The 13,042-nt window shown below is 39.6% G+C and overlaps 1 pseudogene across 1 annotated transcript; it reads left to right on the forward strand.

Annotated features, from left to right (window-relative positions):
• The first annotated feature begins 4,469 nt into the window (after positions 1-4,469).
• Positions 4,470-5,254, forward strand: LOC108298288 (annotated as a pseudogene). Its single transcript, XR_001822519.1, has one exon. The product of XR_001822519.1 is annotated as a glutathione S-transferase Mu 3-like (transcript).
• The last annotated feature ends 7,788 nt before the right edge of the window (positions 5,255-13,042 follow it).

The raw sequence follows: 13,042 nt of genomic DNA on the forward strand, positions 1-13,042 counted from the left end.
TTTTTTGCTGTTATATTAAGTGGTATTGATTTTCAATTTTCAATTGTTTGTTGCTGATATATATGAATTGCATTGAGTTTTGCATACTCATTTTGTACCATATCATTCTGGTAAACTGACATATATATATTCAAGTCATAGGGTAAATCTCAGTTGGCTGTGATGTTGTAAATTTTTAATATATTCCTAGTTTTGAACTGCTATAATTATAGCATAAACATACACCTATGCTTTTATGAACATGAGTTATATTAGTCTGTCATGTTATTTTCTTATAATGTTTGTCTGGTTTTGATATCAGGCTGATGCGGGCTCTGTAAAATGCTTTGAAAGTGTGATCTCTTTTCAACTATCATAAAGAATTTGTGTAGAATGGATGTTATTTCTTCCACAAATGTTTCGCAGAATTATCCAGTGAAATCTCCAGAAATGTGAGATTTATTTGAATAAAAACATTTTGTTTCATTTCTTTGTTGGTTTTAGTGAATATAATTTCTTTTGTCTTTTTTTTTTTTTTTTTTTTTTTTAAACGTTATATATGTCATTTTTTTTTTTTCAGGGAATGAGGTTTGCTAGCTAGTGTCCTTCAAGGAATCTTCCCATTCCATTTAAAAAATAATTTTTTGGTTAGTGCTCTTCTTCATGTTCCCTATCATACATTTAATATCTGAAGGATCTCTACTGGTGTGCCCTCCGGAGTTACTGATATTTGTAATTTCTATTCTCTGTCTCTCCACCTCTCTCATCAGTCTGGATAAAGGTTTATTAATTTGGCTTATCCTCCCAAAGAAGTGACTTCTGGTTTCACCGATTTTTTTTCTATACATTTTCTCATTTCTATTTATTTCTCCTCATATCTATATTAACTTTTCCTTCTTCTTGCTTTGGGTATAGTGTGATTATATTTTTCTGGTTTCTTATTTTTATTTATATATTTATTTACGCTTTTGTTGTTGTTGCTGTTGTTGTTGTTCTGAGACAGTCTGGCGCTGTCACCTAGGCTGGAGTGCAGTGATGTGACTTTGTCTCACTGCAACCTCCACCTCTTGGTTTCAAGCAATTATCCTGCCTTAGCCACCACGCCCAGTTACGTTTTGTATTTTTTATAGAGATGAGGGTTCTACCATATTGGCCAGGCTAGTCTTAAACTCCTTGTGTCATGTCATCTGCCCATCTTGACCTCCCAAAATGCTGGGACTACACGTGTGAGCCACCGCGACTGGTCAACTATTGTTCTAGTTTCTTAATGTGGAAGCTTAGGTAATTGACTTGAGACATTTCTTCCTCTCTGATATAAGTACTGAATGCTATACATTATCCTCTTTGCACTGCTTTAGTGTGTCATCTTGAATTTCTTGACATGCTGTTTTCATTTTAAAGTTTTCCCTACAATTTATTATTTCATCCCTGCATTACTTAAAAGCGCTGTTTAAATTTCCAATATTTAATGGATCCCAGATATCTTTCTACAACTGATTTCTATTTCAATTCTTTGTGGTCACCAAACATGTTTTATAACATTTCGTTCCTTTAGAATTTGTTGAGATTTGTTTTTTTTTGGCCCAGAATATGGTCTATCTTGGTGCACAGTCCATGTGTACTTGTGAAGAATGTATATTCTGCTGTTCTATAAATATCCATTAGGCCAAGTTGGTTGATAGAGTTGTTCAAGCCTTCTGCATACATGTATCCTGATTTTGTTGTACACTTTTTCTGCCAATTGCTGGGAGGAATGCTGAAGTCTTCTGCTGTACGTGCAGATGTGTTTGTATCTTCTTTGTCATGTATGGGTGTTTCCCTCACGTATTTTTGAAATAATATATAATTAAATACACCTTATAACCTTATGTATTATTAATACACATAATGTATTTAATTATTTTTTCAGATGTGGGTTGTTACTGTGTTGCTCAGGCTGCGTTCAAACACATGGGCTCCAGTCATTTCCCCATCTCGGCCAATTTTTATACATGCTTTCATTAAACACTCCCTTCTCTGGTTCTGGGTTTTCTACCATATGTACAATGAATTTAACTACTTCTGTAGACTCAATTATATCACACTGGACCTTTTTTTTTTTAGGTTGTGTTATTGCACATTTAAATCTCTCTACTGGTAACTCATTTCCCTGAATACCTGCAAGGTGACTGTGGGCTCAGTGGTCAGTGTGATTTAAACACTGGCTCACAACAGGTTGGAAAGCCTGCATGGGACGTATTTCTTGAGGAAAAGTGAAGAGTTTCTAGGAACAGTTTTGAAAAACAGAGACAACCGATGTCATCCTTCCCTCCCTTGCCTCTCCTTATGTGCCAGGTTTTCTGTTTCCTCCAATTGTTTGAAAAACAGCATCAAGTATTTTGTGATGAAAAGCTTTTATCTCTTTAATTGTCCAAATTTTTTCCTCCAGGCCTTTTTTTTTTTTTCCTGGAAGTGTGGTATGCAGAAGGGACAAAAACGCCTTATAATATAAATTTTCAGAAAAACACCTTATAATATAAATTTAGTGAAAAGATTCATCATGTTTAAGAAATGGTAAGGATGAAATCCTGAATTTGGAAAAATTGTAAAATCAGGTTACATAACCTCCATCCTTTTTGTCTCTGTCACTTATCCAGTGAGAAGCATGGAAAAGATGAATCCCTTACTTGTAGCTGCTGCATTAATTAGTCAAACTGCTGGCCCCCTTCCATCAATATCATACATCCACACGTAATAGCCACAAAATGCAAGGCCAGTTTAAAACTTTCCCTGATTTCATCTATCTCGTTGAAATTTCCATCAAACTCCTAGCAGTAAATTCAGCATTCATCATGTTGCCTGTCACACATTTAATATCTGAAGGATCTCTATTGATGTGCCCTCTGGAGTTACTGATATTTGTGGTTTGTATTCTGTCTCTCCACCTGTCTCATCAGTCTGGATAATGGTTTATTAATTTGACTTATCCTCCCAAAGAAGCGACTTCTGGTTTCACTGATTATTTTCTATACATTTTCTCATTTCTATTTAATTTATTTCTCCTCATGTCTATATTAATTTTTCCTTCTTGTTGCTTTGGGTATAGTGTGATTATATTTTTCTAGTTTCTTATTTTTATTTATTTATTTACGCTTTCGTTGTTGTTGCTGTTGTTGTTGTTCTGAGACATCAGAACAACTGTCATCTAGGCTGGAGTGCAGTGGTGTGACCTTGGCTCGCTGCAACCTCCACCTCTTGGTTTCAAGCCATTCTCCTGCCTCAACCACCATGCCCAGTTACGTGTTGTATGTTTTTTAGAGATGGGGTTTTGCCATGTTGGCCAGGTTGGTCTTAAACTCCTCGTCTCATGTCATCTGCCCGTCTTCACCTCCCAAAGTGCTGGGATTACAGGTGTGAGCCACTGCACCTGGCCAACTATTGTTCTAGTTTCTCAACATGGAAGCTTAGGTAATTGACTTGAGACATTTCTTCCTTTCTGATATAAGTACTTCCTTTCTGATATAATGCTATACATTGTCCTCTTTGCACTGCTTTAGTGTGTCATCTTGAATTTCTTGACATGTTTTTATTTTAAAGTTTTCCCTACAATTTATTCTTTCATCCCTGCATTATTAAAAGTGCTGTTTAAATTTCTATATTTAATGGATTCCAGATATCTTTCTACAACTGATTTCTATTTCAAATTCTTTGTGGTCACCAAACATGTTTTATAACATTTCATTCCTTTAGAATTTGTTGAGATTTGTTTTTTGGCCCAGAATATGGTCTATCTTGGTGCACATTCCATGTGCACTTGTGAAGAATGTATATTCTGCTGTTGTTCTGTAAATATCTATTAGGCCAAGTTGGTTGATACCATCGTTCAAGCCCTCTGCATATATATGTATCCTGATTTTCTTTTACATTTTTTCTACCAATTGCTGGGAGGATTCCGGAAGTCTTCTACTATAAGTGCAGATGTGTTTATATATTTTTTTCCTTGTGTGGGTGTTTCCCTCACGTGTTTTGAAAATAAGATATAATTAAATACACCTTATGTATTATTAATACACCTAATGTATTTAATTATTTTTCAGATGCAGGTTGTTACTGTGTTGCTAAGGCTGCTTTCAAACACAGGAGCTCCAGTAATACTCCCATCTTGGCCAATTTTCTCACATGCTTTGATTAATCCCTGCCTTCTCTGGTTCTGGGTTTTCTATCATGTGTACAATGAATTTATCTACTTCTGTAGACTCGATGAATTCACACCTGTATCATTGTTTTTTTTTTAGGTTGTGTTATTGCACATTTTAACCTCTCAACTGGTAACTCATTTCCCTGAATACTTGTAAGGTGCCGGTGGGCTCAGCGGTCACTGTGATTTCAATGTTGGCTCACAACAGGTTGGAAAGCCTGCCTGGGACGTATTTCTTGAGGGAAAGTGAAGAGTTTCCAGGAACAGTTTTGAAAAACAGAGACAAGTCCTCGAAGGCTAGCAAGCTAGCATCATGTTGTGCGAGTCGTCTGTGGTTCTAGGGTACTCGGCTATTTGCGGGCTTGGCGCACGCCATCAGCCTGCTCCTGGAGTTCGCGGATACCTCCCACGAGGAGAAACGTTACACGTGTGGGGAAGCTCCTGACTATGATCGAAGCCAAGAGCTGGATGTGAAATTGAAGCTAGACTTGACTTTCCTAATCTGCCCTACCTCTTGGATGGGAAGAACAAGATCACCCAGAGCAATGCCATTTTGTACTACATCGCTCACAAGCACAACATGTGTGGTGAGACTGAAGAAGAAAAGATTCGAGTGGACATCGTAGAGAGCCAAGTAATGGATTTCTGCATACAACTGATAAAGCTCTGTTACAGCTCTGACCACAAAAAACTGAAGCCTCAGTACTTGGAACAGCTACCTGGACAACTGAAACAGTTCTCCATGTTTTTGGGGAAATTCTCATGGTTTGCAGGGGAAAAGCTCACCTATGTGGACTTTCTCACCTATGGTATCTTGGATCAGAACCATATATTTGAGCCCAAGTGCCTGGATGAGTTCCCAAACCTGAAGGCTTTCATGTGCCGTTTTGAGGCTTTGGAGAAAATCGCTGCCTACATACAGTCTGATAACTTCTTCAAGATGCCCATCAACAACAAGATGGCCCAATGGGGCAACAAGCCTATATGCTGAGCAGGAGGCAGACTTGCAGAGCTGCTTTTGTTTCATCCTGTCCCTAAGGGCTCAGCACTCTTTCTTTGCTCTTTTCGATAAATAGCATTCAGGTTAAAAAAAAAAAAGGAAGTAAAGTGGCATATTTCAGTTCACTGCCCAGTTATAAGAAGTTAGCAGGGTTTCTGTCGTGTTAGTAGAGCCCAGTAAGGCTAGCATTGGTATGAAAATGAATACGCTAAGTAGAATTATAGTCACTTTAACTTCATTTACATGATCAGTAAAATGGAGCAAGATCTCAGTTGTTTGAAAAAAAAAAAAAATAAGAAAAGAAAAGGAAAGAAAAGAAAAACAGAGACAATCGATGTCATCCTTCCTTCCCTTGCCTCTCCTCTTGTGCCAGGTTTTCTGTTTCCTTCAGTTGTTAGAAAATCAGCATGAAGTATTTCACGATGAAAAATTTTTATCCCTTTAATCATCCTGATTTTTCCCTCCAGACTTTTTTTTTCCCTGGAAGGGTGATATGCAGAAGGGACAAAAGCATTTTCAGAAAAACACCTTATAATATAAATTTAGTGAAAAGATTCATCATGTTTAAGAAATGGTCAGGATGAAATCCTGAATTTGAAAAAATTGTAAAAATCAGTTTACATAACCTCCATCCCTTTTGTCTCTATCACTTATCCAGCGAGGAATGTGGAAAAAGATGAATCCCTTACTTGTGGCTGCTGCATTAAGTAGTCAAACTGCTGGCCCCCTTCCATCAATATCATACATTCACATATAATAGTCACAAAATGCAAGGCCAGTTTAAAACTTTCCCTGATTTCATCTATCTCATTGAAATTTCCATCAAACTCCTAGCAGTAAATTCAGCATTCAAAGATTTACAAGTACTGTGGCCAACAGAGATCCTGGTTCAAATGTTGGAAGGGGGCTGCAGCGGTGGCAGCCCAGCTGAGGACAAGGCTCGAATGTGTCTTCACATCCCCTACTCCTTTTTCAGGTAGGGTTTGTCTGTTTTGCGGAGGCTGGTGTACACTGGAGGACTCACAGTTCACCACAACATCCGACTCCGGAGCTATAGTGATCTTCCTGCCCTACCTTCCTGAGTAGATGGGACTACAGGCACGTGCCACCATGCCAGATGACTCTTTAAATTGTGTAGAGCAAGGGTCTCACTGTGTTGCCCAAGTTGGTCGTGAACTCCTGGCCTGAAGTGATACTCCTGCCTTAGCCTCCAAAAATACTGGGATTACTGGTGTGAGCCAATGCATGTGGCCAGTTTTACCCCCTTTTTAAATCTAAGGCTTATGGTTGGTCTGAGGCTTTGTTCCAGCCCAGGAAACTGATAATTTTCCTCCCACTTGGAAGAAACAGCAATTCAAACATTCAGGATTTCTGGTCTATGCAAAGCTCTTTGGCAGTGACTGAGTCTTAACTCTACCAGCCTGGAGGAGAAAACAAAAATTAACATTAGCACGAGCCTGCACCTTCCCCAAAATATTATCCAGAGCAGAACAGTGGTTAAGGGATCCTGGGATCCAGCTCCCTTGCATTTGGAGGGATTAGTGTTAAAGACTATGAGTACACGTATTTTTCATAAATAGACAATGGCTTCGGATGCCCCTTCCTATTATGGTGAAATCCATGGTCTCCCAGGCATGACAGCTTCAAAATGTCTACCCCTTCACTCTTCCTTTATTCAAACGAGGCTTTCATCATATGGCATGAAATTCCTAATGTGACATTAACTGATTTCTCCAAAGATACTTTTCAGGCTATCTCCAGGAGCCTACTAAGCATCCACACCATAGTTTGAAGGCAAAACATTAAAAGTGAGTTTACAAAAAATTACACATTTTTTGTAAATTTCTTTAGTTTCTTAGATATTTCGTGTGGTGGTGATATTTTCAGTAAAACTGTGCATAACATGTTCGGGCCTTGGACTATCTTTTGGTTTCCTTGTAGCAGTAGAAAGCAGGGTGTGCTTTAGAAATATCTTTAATGTGTATGCTTGGACGTCTATTGTCAAAGTCTGTACTGAAGCCTACCTGAATGTAAGCAAAAGGGGGACTCTTAGGCTTCTGGTTTTTGTCCGTTGTGTAAAACTAAAACTTTGCTGTCCTTCCCAACAAAGTCTTGCACATCTTTTGCTAATGTTATTGCTAGGTATTTGATACTATTGAAAACTGTGGCTTGATGTGGTGGCTCAAGCCTCTAATCCCAGCACTTTGGGATGCTGAGGCAGAAGGATTGCTTGAACATAGGAGATGAGACCAGCCTGGGCAACACAAAGAGACCCACTTTTTTAAAAAATAAAAGAATATATGCATGACTGTATGCATATATGTGTGTTGCTGTGGTCTCAGCTACTCTGGAGGCTAAGGTGGGACCTCTTGGGCTCAAGGCCAAGGAGGAGGTTAATTTTTCTTTGAAATGGAGACTCTAGGTTGGGGAAAAAGAGGGTTGGGCCTTTCAGCCCCACCCCCAACCTTCAGGGAAGGGAGAAGAGCTGAAGGTTAAGTTGATCACCAATGGCAGTCCAACAGTTTAGCCAATCACACCTACATAATGAAAACGGAAAAGGACAGGGTTCACAGAGCTTCCCACTATCGGAACACATGGAGGGTAGCATGCCCATAGAGGGCATGGAAGCTCCCTGCGCCTTCCCCCATACCTCACCTCATGTGTCTCCTCATCTTCATCCATTGTTAGGATGTCCAATTTGCCACAAAATATGTGAGAAGTCCCTAGGCTGTAGAACTGGATGGAAGAATTAGGGCATAGGTAGAAGAAAGGGGAAAGAAAACAGGGCAACTTGCTGAAGCAAGGTGACTTTGGTCCTACCTACACTGTCTCTTTGTAGGCTATGGCATGAAATAGCCATGGGTTTCCATCCTGCCTCTCACACACTGGCCTCGAGATGGTGGGCAAGATACTTGCAACCTTTGGGACTGTTTCCTCATGTCTAAAGTAGAAATTACAATATTTACACTAATTACTTGCGATGAAGAATCAGTGAAATAACATACCAAGTCAGCATTGCTTTGCAGATACATTTGGTTTACCAAATGTTTTCCTTTTTTCCTTTAAAATTTCAGACTTTTTCATTCCATATTTCTTTAAAACTACATCTCTAGTACGTGGTAACTGCTTTTGAATTTCTAGTCGGAAAGTCAAGTTACCTTCTAAAATGCATTTGACTTCAGAAACTGATTTGATTTAAATAAATATGTTAATGAATTAACGTGTAGCTGGTGTCAGACGTGGCATTGATTCTATTGTGGGTTTCTAAATAACCGAGGTGTGACAAGGCCAAACCTAAGTCAATAGTCTATGCGGAGAACTTGTTTGCTGTGTGTGCTGCCATGAAGAATAAACCAATATTCTGGCCATGCAGTGCCACACAACTCAATACAGTAGTATGTCAAGTGCTCAAGCAGTTGCTAAGCCGCCCTGTCACGGCTAACAGGGCCACAAGGATCACCACTGCAGTTGTTAGTTTGCCAAGTCACATATTCATAGATATGGCCAATAAGGAGACACTGAGCCCAAATGGATCCAAGTGGTTGATTGCTTGCAGACACAGCAGAAGCAAGATCAGCATTGTGTAGGCACCGTGTCCCTAGTCTACAATACAACACTGAATCACAGGTACTCAGTGGCAGCAGAGACGGTGGGTGTCTCTGCCTGTGAGAAGCCCACAGCCATAGCCTAAGGCAGTGAGCAGTTTTACCCCCCACAGCTGTACCCTAAGTTGTGGAAAGGCCCATTGTTTTGTTTTCTGAAACTTGGACAATGGATAAAGAATGGCCTTGTGTCGGCCTCCAATCATATAGGGAGCTGGTGTGAATGTACCTGTGGCTGCTCCCACCATGTTGCCTATCTCCCCTTGCTTCAAAGGGATTCAAGGTATTCTGCCAAGGCTCAGGTTAGTCTGCAGTCTAACTTTGCCTACATACCCTATGAGGTGACAAGTGGGACCTCTAGGGCACCGTGGAAGAGCATTACCCTAGAGTGCTTGGCACAAAACCAAAGACCACGTGTTTGGTGCCTAGAAACATATCATCAGTTATAATTAGTCCCAAACAGAGCACTGTTTTGAATTCATGCCTGCAATGTTATAGAAAATATCTGGGATCCTGGAAATGAGATGACCAATCAAGAACACATGGTAGTTGCTGTGGGGGCTGTCAGTCTGTGGTGAGGCAGAGAGACACTAACAGAAGAGCAGCTGAAGTGCAAAGGACAAACACAGGAAAGGACCCAGGGAGATAAAAAAACAATGGATGTAGTGGCCAGTAAGCCGGAGGAAAGCAAAACAATTACTTGAAAAGACAATATTTCTCCACTGCCTTTGTACCTTTTTTGAAAATCAGTATATCATGTCTGTGAGTCTTGCTGGATTCCTTTCAGATCTGTTGATTTTCCCCCAATACCACATTCTCCTGATTACTATAGAATTCACGTGACTCTTCATATTAGGCAGTGCACGTTCCCCAAAGTTATAGTTCAGAATAGTTTTGGCTGTTCTGGTTCATTTTCCTTTCTAGATAATTTTGAAAATGGACTCCAATGAAGTGGAGTTGTAAAGTTCATGAAGTTTTGGTGTGAAGGGCAGCAGATAAATGTGTTAGAAGCTGCAGAGGGACATGGGGGAAGAATGTGTGTTCCCCCTTAGCTTGGGGAATAATCCAGTATAGAGGGAGCCATTGATGGTTCAGGGGCAGGAGTAATCATTGCAGGATCAAAGCCCCTGGGAAAGTGGGAGTTATAGGATCCTGAGCTGAGTTGAGGGCCTGGCTTTAGTCAGGAGCACGACATACAGAGCGCAGCAGAGAATGCCAGGGCAGGCACAGGTAGACTGGGTTTGGGAAGCTCTGAGAGTTCCAGCAGATTACTTGTGTCCTCTGAATGAATCATTGGGGGAAGTCATTCAAATGGAGGAGGGTTTCTGGCATTTTGTGAGTTCTGTAGTAGTGGAAGTAGGAAGAGCATGAAAGGGAGAAAATTCTCTGGTGTTTATGGTATGAAGGTAAAACAACTCAGAAGGTTTTGAAGTTTTCTCATCATTGCTCAGTTGCTCAGATACAGGCATCATGATGTGGTCATTATATTAGTAGGAGGAGCAGCAGTGCTAGCTCATAAAATAGATATGACGATGCTCGCCTCCTGAGGGACACTGAAACTATTTCTAGTTGTTTGTTAAGTCTGCCATCAAAAACTACCACCGACTGGGTGGCTTAAACAATAGGAACGTATTTTCTCACAGTTCTGGAGTCTGAGATGAAGGTGTCAGCAGAGTTGGTTTCTTCTGAGGCCTCCCTCCTTGCCTGTAGTTGGCTGTTTTCTCCCTGTGTCTGCCTTAGTCCTCTCTCTGTACATGTCTGTGTCCCCATTTCCTCTTCTTACAAGGGCACCAGGCACATTGCCTTAGGCCCCACTCTAATGACCCCATTTCACTTAATTACCTCTTTAAGGACCCCACCTATGTCACATACAGTTACATTCTGAGGCACTAGGGGTTAAGACTTCACCCTATGAATTTTGAGCAGATGCAACTCGGCCCATAACTGTATTCCTGTTAGCTTTATCTCAATACTGTTTTTTATTTCTCAGACAGGGTCTCACTCTGTTGCCCAGGTTGGAGTGCAGTGACGTTAACATGGCTCACTGCAGTCTGCCACTCCTGGGCTCCAGGGATCCTGCCATGTAACACTCCCTAGTAGTGTGTAGTACGCATGTGACAGCACACCAGGCTAATGGTTTATTTTATCTTATTGTTTGAGATGGGACATCGCACTATATTTCTCAGGAGAAATCTGGAACTCCTGTACTCAAGCGATCCTTCTGCCTCTGCCTCCCAAAGTGCTGGGATTACAAGCATGTGCCATTGAGCTCAGCCATATTTTAACACTATCTTCACTACTATTGCCACTATAATTTATTTCATTCTTGCAATTACCCTGCAAGGTAGGACGTAGTCACTGAAGCTCAGATGTTCATCTCTTACTAATCCTCACCAGGAATGGAAGTACTAGTCAAACAGACAAAACTCATGTGTTTTTGAGTGGAGTGTAACAGAAAGTCAGATTCGTTAGATTTCTTATCATGAATTTATTTGTTATTGTTAAATTACACATGCTCAGCACCAGTAAAGAAAATAGTAACGAAGAATCATTAAGCCCAGAGGTAAATCCACACACTTATACTCTATTGGTTTTTGACAAAGTTGCCAAGCACAGACAGTGAGGGGAGGGCAGCCTTCAATAAAAGGTATTGGGGAAACTGTATATCCACCTGCAAATGAATGAAATTTGACCCTCATTTCTCACAACATAACTGAGGAAGGCTGGTATGTTGCTGCATCTGGGAACTTTTAAAGACTTATTGACTGCTTTGGAAAATTACATCATTGCAGGGCATTTGATTCCTGCATTCCACTCTCACACAACAGTCCAGTATCACTTTACTTTGTAGTTGTTAACACCTGGGAGAGAGAATGAGGGGAATCCAACTTCCCTACCAACATGGTCTTTTCCAGGATCAGCTTCACTGTCTTCCTTTTTTTAAAAAAATTAAGTGTCGTCTACTTTGATGGAGAAAATTTTAATCTCAATTTTGCCTTATTTTTCATTCTAAAATTACTAAAGTGTATAATTGTTACATAGCTTTGTACTTTGAATTGTTTTAGTACTAATTTTTTATTTTATTGTGTTTTTTATTTATGTTGTTATTTCCATAGTACTTAAAAGTTTTTTTTTTCATTTAAAGGGTATTTTTTTTGTCTGTGCAAAGAATATGAACTCTACATATTACTTAAAGACTATTTTTGTGTATATATTATTTCAAGGTGGTTGACTCATTATTTTTTCTTCTTTAAAACTTGTTTAGTTAACAACTATTATATGTATTTATGGAGTACAATGTGATGTGTTGACACATGTATACAATTTAAGAGATGCATCAGTTATAAAAGGTACTCGATAGAAGTGCAGCACATTGTTTACCTCAGACCAGAGAAACTGTGGTTGTTAGTGTTTAGTCTCCTACTCCATATTTTACAGGTTTCTATAAAAGGCATCTATTATTTTTTATCAGAAAAAAATATTATTTCACATCAAGAAAATCAATATTAAATTCACTTAGAGTGAATATACAATCACAAATCTTTGATAGAATAAATAGCAGTGTACTATCTTGAATACATTTCTTGGCATATTCGTTGGGGTTTTCTAGAGGGTCAGAACTAATAGGACATATATATATATGAATATATATGTGTATATATATATTAACACACACACACACACACACACACACACACACGTATATATAGGAGTTTATTAAGTATTACATCACAAGATCACAATGTCCCACAATAGGCCGTCTTCAAGCAGAGGAGCAGGGAAAGTCATTCTTAGTCCCAAAACTGAAGAACTTGGAGTCGGATATTCAAGGGCAGGAAGGTTCCAGTATGGGAGAAAGATGTAGGTGGGGAGGCTAGGCCAATCTAGCCTTTTCACAGTTTTCTGCCTGCTTTAGGTATTCTAGTGGTACTGGCAAGTGATTAGGTGGTACCCATCCAGATTAAGGGTGGGTCTGCCTTTCCCGGCCCACTTACTCAAATGTTAATCTCCTTGGGCAGCATCCTCAGAGACACACACAGGATCAATAATTTGCATCCTTCGATCCAATCAAGTTGACACTCACTATTAACATCACATTTGATTATGTCAATTTTCCTTTTTAGGTATCATTTGTGGAGGGGTGCATAGAGAGGACTCTAGTTTCCATATTTTCTTGGATAAAATTACTGGAATGTTGCTTCCTGTGTAAGAAAGAAGGCTACAATATTTGCTCTAATAGTATTTACTGACATCAATACCATCTTTATCTTTACTTCTTTCATC

The sequence above is a fragment of the Cebus imitator genome, unplaced genomic scaffold (genome assembly GCF_001604975.1).
Source record: "Cebus imitator isolate Cc_AM_T3 unplaced genomic scaffold, Cebus_imitator-1.0 Scaffold928, whole genome shotgun sequence".
In the NCBI taxonomy this organism is placed as follows: domain Eukaryota; kingdom Metazoa; phylum Chordata; class Mammalia; order Primates; family Cebidae; genus Cebus; species Cebus imitator.